This window comes from Bombus vosnesenskii, unplaced genomic scaffold (genome assembly GCF_011952255.1).
Source record: "Bombus vosnesenskii isolate JDL3184/JDL3185 unplaced genomic scaffold, Bvos_JDL3184-5_v1.1 scf7180000014790, whole genome shotgun sequence".
In the NCBI taxonomy this organism is placed as follows: Eukaryota; Metazoa; Arthropoda; class Insecta; order Hymenoptera; family Apidae; genus Bombus; species Bombus vosnesenskii.
The window spans coordinates 1-9895 of NW_022883645.1; the positions used below are offsets into that span (position 1 = coordinate 1).

Genomic DNA, 9895 nt, shown 5'->3' on the forward strand with positions numbered 1-9895 from the left:
TACGCAATATTTTATTGTTTTACTTCTCATTAAATTATGCAAGTAAATCAGTTAGTCAATCAAAGTAAGACTATATATACATTACAAATAACTGTAACGTCTTAAAAATTACAAAATTCATTAATGGATATTGAAACATGGTAACATAATCCTTAGAAAGGTCTGTGAAATATAACACAAGGGTGAGCAGAGAGCAATCGCCGGTATCAACGAATGTCAAAGGATATGCCAAAATAGTAGGTCTTATTAAACGATCTTTTATTAAACGATCAACGCTTTTGCAACGATGTAAACATTTGAAACATCCAACATTGAAACGCTGGATATTTCTCGCCTCTCGCCGTAGAGAAAAGCTATAGAAATTACGAAAGTACGTATGCAGTGTAGGAAGTATCGAAGAAAGGATGTATTTAGTGATGGAAAATAATTTGACTCGAATGCGTTAGATGTTCCTAAGAATCATGCAGTACTAAACCATTATTCAGATAAAAGAAAAGGAGAAGAAAAGTAGAAAGATTAGAAATGATATACTTGCGTTGCGAACTTTGGGACGGAAACGGAAAGAAGATGCGCATGATACGTTTAGAATATGAACATGTTGGGTAGTGGAGAAATGACACTTATAGATATATGGAAGGAAGAAAATAATAACGGATGAATTCTTTCGTTCGTGCACTTAAATCAGATGATCATGTGGTTAGTATGAATTTCTGTAATAACGTCATTGGAAGAAATGGAGTTAATTATTCCTGCGCGATATAAAACGCAGCATACGCCAACCTCCTAATTATGGAAATTTTCATCACTTTATAGACGAATATATTTGTATGATTTGAATGTACAACTATCTCTAAAGAAATTACATGTAGAATTTTAGCATGTTTCTCTTGGCATAAAAATTGTGCAATATGATCAAGCAACAGTGATATAAAATAATATCACGTTGCAGTTTATCTGAACGAAAAAACGAAATATTTACTTATGTAATATTCACAAATAAAACTATGCAATTACCAGAGATATCGCAATCGATCGAAAATATTGCACGATTCAAAACAGTTTCTTAAAAAAAGTTTAAAGAAGTGTTGGTTTATTAGATGTGACAAACAAGAAAGTATTCACATAATGACAACTCCGAGGCTCTATTTCCTAGGATTATAGAATTTGGAGGTGCAGTTCTACTCCAGAAATGCTTGTAGAGCCTCTTCACCTCCCTTGCCTCTGGCGGTTGCCTGCCTGGTTCTAAGTAAGCCAAGTCATTGTTAACAATTACATCGGCCAACATCCTTGGACACATTTTAAAGATCTCCCGACAGCATGCGTTGACCCAAGATGACGGCATGCAGATAGGTTGTGTTCGCGTCGCTTCGTACACTGTCTGTGTGTACAAACAGTACGCCACGAATGTAATCCAGATGTCGTCACGTGGGCAGACGCCACCCGCCACCCACCACCCGCCACGAATGCAAGCATGGTTTTGCAACCCTTGAAAATGCAAAAGCCTGAAAAAGGGGCAGAGTGGTCAACCCCTAAAGATACTAATATAATCGCTACACAGATAAAGCAAAACAGCCCAGAAATCAAGAAGCGGTCTGATGAAGAGAAGGAGGATACTAAAGAAGAATCGCGGCCAATACCCGACATAAGGGAACGAGCTAGCGATATGGAAAAGAGGGTCCTACCATTCTGCCACGACCCGAGCAACAAAGTTAACAAGGGCAAACCGCAACGTTACTTTAAGGATATGGGAGGATTTGTGGAGAATCTCCTGCTCCACAACGGTCATCTAGCCGGAAGGCTAGAACAAGCTAAAAGCTAAGAATAAGGAAACTGCGATATTAAGCGCTGTGAGTAAGTCGCTGAAAGCCAGCAAGCGGCTTAAAACGGCCGTTAAGAAAACAACGAAGGCCGAGCCAAAACAGCTCTCGTACGCGGAAAAAGTGAAGATGGCTAGCAATAAAGCGGACAAATGGCGGTAAAACCACCGAGAAATGTGGTTATAATCCGGTCGGAAGTTGAGGATGGTGAAATAAGAACCAGCGGAGAAGCGCGCGACGCGCTATTCACGCTAGTAATCCCCCGTAAAGGGGGAATACAAGTCACAGCAGTTGAAAAAAAAATAAGCGACACCGGCCTAATCGTGGAAACGACGAAGGACTGAAGCCGGAAGGACTAAAAGCGTTCACAGAGGATGTACAGAATACACGCATAACGTACGGACATTCGGAGAAAAAATAAAATAATCAGATGACTCCTGCGAAAAATCGTTCTTCACATAAGTGGATGAATATCTGAAAAATATTCGAAATTCGAACATCTTACACATGTTCGCACATTTATCGAGAAGTGAGTTGTGTATTATACAATTTTTCTAGATGTATATGTTTTTTTTGTCACATAAATGTTATTAGGCCAGTTGCTGAACAAGAGCATAAAGATTCATCACTTTGAGCAGAGGCATATGCTTGTACGAGTTTAAAATAATCTTCTTACCATTGAAATCTATCCATAGTTACGCTATAAATTATAATACAATTTGTATATTGTATTTGTATTCAACAGTACATCTCAACTGAACAAATGTATTGCGTAACAATTATTTATCACTAAAGCGAAGATGTCTAACCCAATCGAATTTTATTGTCAATGTTAGTATTATTTTAGAAATGATATAAATAGTAAAAATGAAAAGTAAACAACTTTTAATTCTCTGATAATTTAATAAGAGGAGCATCTAACGCTCCTTTTCTCTCGATCTGTTTAGCAATAATTTTATTCACTAATTTTTCGAGAGCTTCAAATATGATCTCACTGCGCTCAAGACTGTCAATAGACAACGTGCAGAGAAAACTTTGATGCCTCATCTGTGAAATGCTGTCAAAAAGGCTTTAAGTGAAAACATACATACATGCCTGTATGAAAACTGCAACTGCTCACGAATACAATTTCGACTCGGATTTGAGAATCCTATAAGATATCATTTTAAACTATACTAAATATATAGAGTACGCTGTCCCGCGTATCCTGAAGATATCTTTAAAATGACGGTCCTACCAAATTAAATTCAGACTGTTTTCTGAAACTGCTTAATCAAATGATGCATTGATTTATTTTTATAGTAGTAAATCTGGGCATCAGAAATTTGCTCCGTCCATTTGAAAGTCCATCGAACTCGGTCTATTTATCACCGTTACGAAACATATATACTCTAGTAGGAACATTCCTAACACGATAATGCTTAGAGGAAAGCACGCCAGAACCGCTGTCTCTCAAATCCATTCAATGAATAAGAGACGAATGAAGATGCGTATTACAGTTATATGCAAGTATCCGTAAAGTGGTGTGAGACGTTCGAACAGGTTTGTTCGATGAAAATCAGCTACATACTCTGTTCCGGGTGAAGAAATGAGCCGCAAGTGGAAAAGGGTGAAAAGGGAAGGGGAAATAAGGAGAATACAAAGAGTTGATGAATGTAAGGAACGGAAGCTGAATCTCAAAATAAAGAACAAGAAAAAACAAGCTACTTACGATAACACGATTGCTAGTCATCTGTTCTCGATGACGATTGCCTATACCACCGCCCTTGTTGAATATTTTAGCAGTTCTAGTATATTTGAGCATATTATATTTATATTTCGATGCACACTACCTCTTCGACCATTTATTTCCGTGATTATGACTGAAGAACAAACAGAAGATACTTATCGTAAATGAAATTTAAGCAAGAAGGAACTTTTTGCGATGTTAACTCCAAATGAGAAAATATGTATATATCAGTATGGATCATGACCTGCCTATTTTTACATTAAATGTTTTGAAAAGTTGTATTTCAAAGCATGGCATGGTTTTCGTCGAAGGAAATCGTTTCGTGGAAGGAAATAGTTTCAAATAGTGAAAGAGCAAAATTATATAACTCTAAAAGAATAATATAATTTAACATGAAAATATTAAAAAACTGAGTACATCGAAATATAATAGATATTTTACAAGGGAAGTAAAAATATAGGTAAATAAATATAAGTAAAAAAGTATAAGAAATCATTTATTTTTTCTAAAATGTATTTTGTATGGCGCGTGCTATCATTTTGTTATCTCAAATTTATCTTCTATTTATATTTCTTTACATAATTTTCACAATATATTTATGAATTAGATGTATTTTCATAACCTACTACTAGCGTTCTACTAGCGAGTTTTCGCATGCTCAATGAGATATGTAGTATAGGAAGTGCATAAATATATATTTTTTATGTATCTTCAAACACGAACTAGAATATCGAGCATGTTATCATTTTCCTGTGGATTGTAAAATGATCAACCGTGGTTGATAAATTAACAAATTGTAAAAATTTGTCGATTTGTAGTACGAGTGCGGAGTGCGAGTAGTAACGATAGTGAACACACAATTGAATACCCAAACGACAAACTCCTGAGCTTTATACTTATTTTTACGTGGGTCCAAACTTTATCGATTCGATATAGGCTCCGACCGCTCTGGGTTATTTAAAATATATGTCGGGTTAAGATCGGAATTTTGGGCGCGTGACAACTCTTCGCGTGGACTAGCCATCGTTTCACAAAGCCGAGATTATATGTACGCGTATATACAAGACTATCACAAAGCTTAACAAATAATTAAGTCTAATGAATAATAAATTTGATGAACAATGAAGTTAATAAATAATAAATTATACGAATAATTAAGTTTAACAGATAATAAGTCTAATGAATAATAAGCTTAACGAATAGTAAGATTAATGAATAATATGATTTACGAATAATGAATTTAATGTACACTATTAACAATGTGTTTGTTGGGTTCAAAAGAATCCACGGCCAACGAGATAACTCTTTACTAAGCGTAAAAAATAATCTTAGGCGCAAAATACGATTGACGAGAAATGTTCGATGTGTCACTCTCCAAGGCAAGAGTGCCAGCCTCGTCTGCAATTCGATACGCACTCGTTAGAAGCATCGAGAAGTTCCGAACGCTGTTGCTAGGCAATTTCTGCCTGGAGTTTGGTTATTGATACAATGTATGTCCCATTGTCTCGACACCTCCCAGGTAACCTCACACGTGGCTAGGCCCGCTCAAGAGGTCGCATGCCGCCACAATCTCACTTCTCGGAAAACCCATACAACTACTTCAGACCTCCGTTAGGCAAAACGCTTATCTCGTAAGCGTGGCTACGTTCGGCGACCAATTGTCACCTCGAACCCAATCTCGCTATCACAAATTTTAAACAATTACAGCTATAATAAAATCTAGACTAAAGTACTAGAGGATATTCCCAAAATTTCCAAGGAAAGGCTTTGGCTTTCCTTTCATCTCCGACATATATATTATTTCTGGCATATGTATTTCGGGTTCACATTATGATTAGGGTTAGGTGCGTGTAACGAATCTTCATTTGGATTAGCCATTGTTGTTATGTAACAGAGAAGATATTTACTAGTACAAATATGATTATTACAGAATTTGACAAGTAGCCGTAGTAATTAGATACTCGAGATGCTAATGACAATAATCCTACGTTCAATAACGAATCCGCGGTCAGCGGAATAACAAAATGCGCTTCCTTCCAAAGTCCAAGTTGTACTCAACTTGCTTGTCTACGGTACAAGTATTACTAAACTAACTCTTTGTTAAAACGTAGAATATTCACCAAGCGTAAAGACACTATGTAACTCGCTACTGAGACATCACGAGAGAGAATGACTTTCCGTTAGGGTGATGCTGCAGAGGAAAACTATGATGGGGTGTGTCTAAGGACACGAAATCATCGGATTCGTCGAGAAAAGCCTTCGTTCAGAAAGTAAGGGAAATTGGCGTTGCTGCTAATTGGTCAATCTCCATATCGGTGGTTAGAAAAAGATGCTAGTCGCCCTCGAGGGAAAGTTGTTAGTGGGAGATGCCGCTCGTTGAAAAATAGGTATCCCCTATTTTCCCGTAGTTGGGACAAAGACTGTTTGTTTGAAGGACTTTAGTCAACTAAATCCTAAGATTTATGACGGGCCCTCAGGCTAGCTGAACATGTACTGCGGAGACGCATCGACATCTGGCAATCATCTTGCTCGAAGAATAGGGTCTGCGTGTGGCGAGCTAGGGGACAGAAACCGTTGGAATGTTTACTGTCGCGTGCCGCCACAAATATTTCTTTTAAGGAGAGCTATAGAATTACTCCATACCTTTGTTAGACAAAGCGTTCATCCCGTGATCGCAGCTACGTTCGGCGACTGGCTGTCGCCTCGAGCCCAAGTTCATTATTACAGATCTCGAACAAATACAATCGGATTGAATAACGACAATTGCTTAATTGCGGCTATAGTAGAATCTAGATTAATGTGTTAAGGGGTTTTTCCAAATTCCAAAGGGAAGGCTTCGGTGTCCTTTTATCTCCGACATATACATATAAATGTGATATAAATTATATCGTGTTTGGCCTCATTTTAATCAGAAAAATCTCACAAAAAAGTCAGTAAAAATTTAATTAAAAAAAGTTAAACATAAGGTTTAACTATTGACTGATGGATAATTAGTATTCTTTCATGGACGATTGAATTCGGATCATTTTACACTACTCAACCGTCGAACTTAGTGGCGTGTTAAAGGGAACGCTAGGGCCCTGTAGGTTGATTTCCCCCCAGTAACGGGAATGACGACCGATTAATTGCGATCAATCATACAGAAAATATAACGAATTGATTATAAAAATAGTATGCTAATAAATAATTGATATTGTTTTACGAAAAGAATAACTGTTAGTATTTTATGCAAGCGTTGGATCAAAAAGGCCAACATTGTTTGACCGATATGTATCTTATTAAGCCGACTCTCACACCTTTTCCTGTTTCGCTTGCGCTGTCTTCTCTAAGTAATTCACTACTGTACAAAACTCTACTGTAATTCATCGCCAAGGAGACACGATTTTCGAACAACTATGGAGACAATACGTGTATGTGACTTTACGTATAAATGTTCGTGAAGATGAACGATGTGCATACGTCCACCTAAATGTATGAAATTTTACTCAGGTGGCTACACCTTTTAGGCCAAACGGTGTTCCATTGAATTCATAGTGAAAACGGGTTGTAGAAAAAACAGCTGGACGTCTCTGTTTCGAAGAAAAGTTGTGCCATTGTAGATTTTGGACTCGTGCTTGAAAGATTATCTCATCAGGTTATTTATATCACATAACTTGTGCTGTTTGGTTGGTTGGTTGGTTGGTTGGTAGACAAGTAATATGAACTTTATGCGCATAATTAATTTATGGTGTTACTGGTTTATTTAATCAACTATGTTATATCCGTTGTTTTCTATGATATCCGTTGCGTTATCATAGAAAGAGACTGGATTTGATTAGGAAAAGAAAACCAAGCTGTTTATGTTTCTTCCATCCAAAATCTTTTACAACGACCAGAACGTACAGTAATTAGTATGGTTTCACCTTCTTTGTCTTTTTAACGTAAAAGTAAATATTCACTTAAACCACGAATGACATAATGGATTAGACGTATGTAATGAATATTCGGTATCGAGTTTGCTATATGTTAACAAATTTATTACATCGTCATCCGTGGAATAAAAATTGGAATAAATATAAATAGCCGTTTTGTGCAAACGGCGGCCATAGCGTGTCGAAAGTAAAAACTACTGCAGGAATCAGTGTAATAGATGCATAGATAATTGGTGCGTTAAATCTATTGTGCAGTTCATGAATTATAGCGCACAGTACTGGTGTATAATGTACATGAAATTACACTTACGTGCTAGACAATAATTTATAAGTAGTACGTGATTCAGCAATGGTCTACTGACTTTCAAACAAGCGTACTTGAATGTATAACGAATAACCACGACATTGACATACGCTGTAATACTAAAAGTATATTTTTAACATGATGTACATGACCTTAAATTATTAAGAAAAGTAGGAAGAATTTGAAAAAATTAAAAAAAGCCAACACCACACGGAGTTCCCAAGCGGTCACCCATCTAAGTACTATCCGTGCCCTACGTTGCTTAACTTTCGTGATCGGACGAGAACGAGTGCACTCAACGTGGTATGAGAGTTGGCTGAAGTGAGTAATTTTGTTACTTGCTCTTAATATTCAAGAAAAAAGAAGTGGTCAGTTGACTGTAGACCTCCGAGCAGGACGGACCACTCAGTACGCGCGTCAAAGTAGACAAACATTCATTAAAGTAGAAGGAATAAGTGACAAAAAGTGACAAAAAGTGAAAAATATTGCATTGACATCATCTCTATAAATACAAATAAGAATAAAAATAAAATAAAATAAGACAAAATAAAATTGTATAAAAAGATAGAAGTTACCGATAATGAAGCCAAAAGCAACGAAACGGAACCCACCGTGGACCCAATAAAAAAAGCCATCAAGAGAAAAATAATCACACAAAAAACAGCCAACAAAATCAAGAATAATTTAAGACTTTCCGCTCAAAAGACGCGGAAACTCAACCCACAACCAAACCTAGTTGCCAGGACGAAAAGACTAGTCAACATCCTAAGAAACACAGTTGTAGATTATCACTCCAGCCAAGAAGAAAAGGCTAAAGAAATGAAAAACATGAAGCCCGTAAGAGCTACCTCGCCTCCAGCAATCATAACAAAAAACAGATTCAGTATATTACAATCTGAACCAGAGCCTCATCCACAACCGGGACCATCAAACTACTCTCCTTCGAGCTCAACGCTAGAACAAATAAAAAAGAAAAACGAAACATTACTAGGCAAAATAGGAAAACACAGTCCCACCATACCATCAAAACAATCAACACTGCAGGGGCGACAGACCCCATCGTACAACCCAGGAGGCCCAGCGCCACCAGCATCGCCAAGGGGGGACCGAGCACCGGACGGACGCCCCACCAGATACACCGCAGAGGGGCGTACGAACGCCCCATCCACTACAAGGGATAACAAACCGCCGCCTATCAACATAACGCTACAAGACCCAAAGGACACGGTAACGCTCATAGAGAAAGTAGCTGGCATCAATCAGTTCCATATTAAAAGAATACACTCAGGTAAACATGCACTCTACCTCCGAAACCTACCCGATTTCCACAAAGCAAAACAAATACTCCTCTCAGCTAACACAACCTCTTACACGTACACACCCAAAACAGAGAAACACCATACATACTTGTTAAAAGGTTTAGACAATAGTTACACCGAAACAGAAATACTTACAGACCTACAAGCCTTGCAAAAAGACGACGTAAAATTCACAAAAGTCACACGATTCACGACAAAAAGATCAAGGGAGAACAATATATTGCTCCCAATTTACATAATACAAGTATCCCCCGACAGTAATATAAGTAACTTGTTAAAAGTTAACCATTTTAACTACTTCAGAATAAAATGGGAAAAAATAATTAAAAAAAATGATGACATAACTCAATGCCACAAATGCCAGCGATTAGGTCACACAGCACAAAACTGTAACCTAAACTACCGCTGTGTTAAATGCACTGAGCCCCATGGTCCAGGCGACTGCAAAATAAAAAGAGAAAACACAGTAACCAAAGACAAAATATTCTGCGTTAACTGCAAAAACTACGGACACCCCGCGTCATACAAAAGTTGCCCCAAACTCGTAGAGCTTCGTAAAAAGCTAGCCGATAAAATCAAGAAAGACAAAGAAACAAAGATAAAACGAATTGCCCAAATAAGCCGTAAATACGTCCCAGATCTAAAGTTCTCTGACGTAGTGAAACAACAAACAAAATTAAATCAAATAATCGAAAACACATCACAATTAACAAACTTAGATCCGCGCTCAAGCCAAAGCTCAATTACAATCGATAACTCCCCCCATCTAAACATTATAAACGTTATCGAAGACTTTAAAAAAGGTATTCTCCAAG

The 9895-nt window shown here is 37.4% G+C and overlaps 1 non-coding gene across 1 annotated transcript; it reads right to left on the reverse strand.

Annotated features, from left to right (window-relative positions):
- Positions 1-7959: 7959 nt before the first annotated feature.
- Positions 7960-8078, reverse strand: LOC117240568. Its single transcript, XR_004494735.1, has one exon. It is a non-coding gene; the product is annotated as a 5S ribosomal RNA (ribosomal RNA).
- Between the last annotated feature and the right edge of the window lie 1817 nt (positions 8079-9895).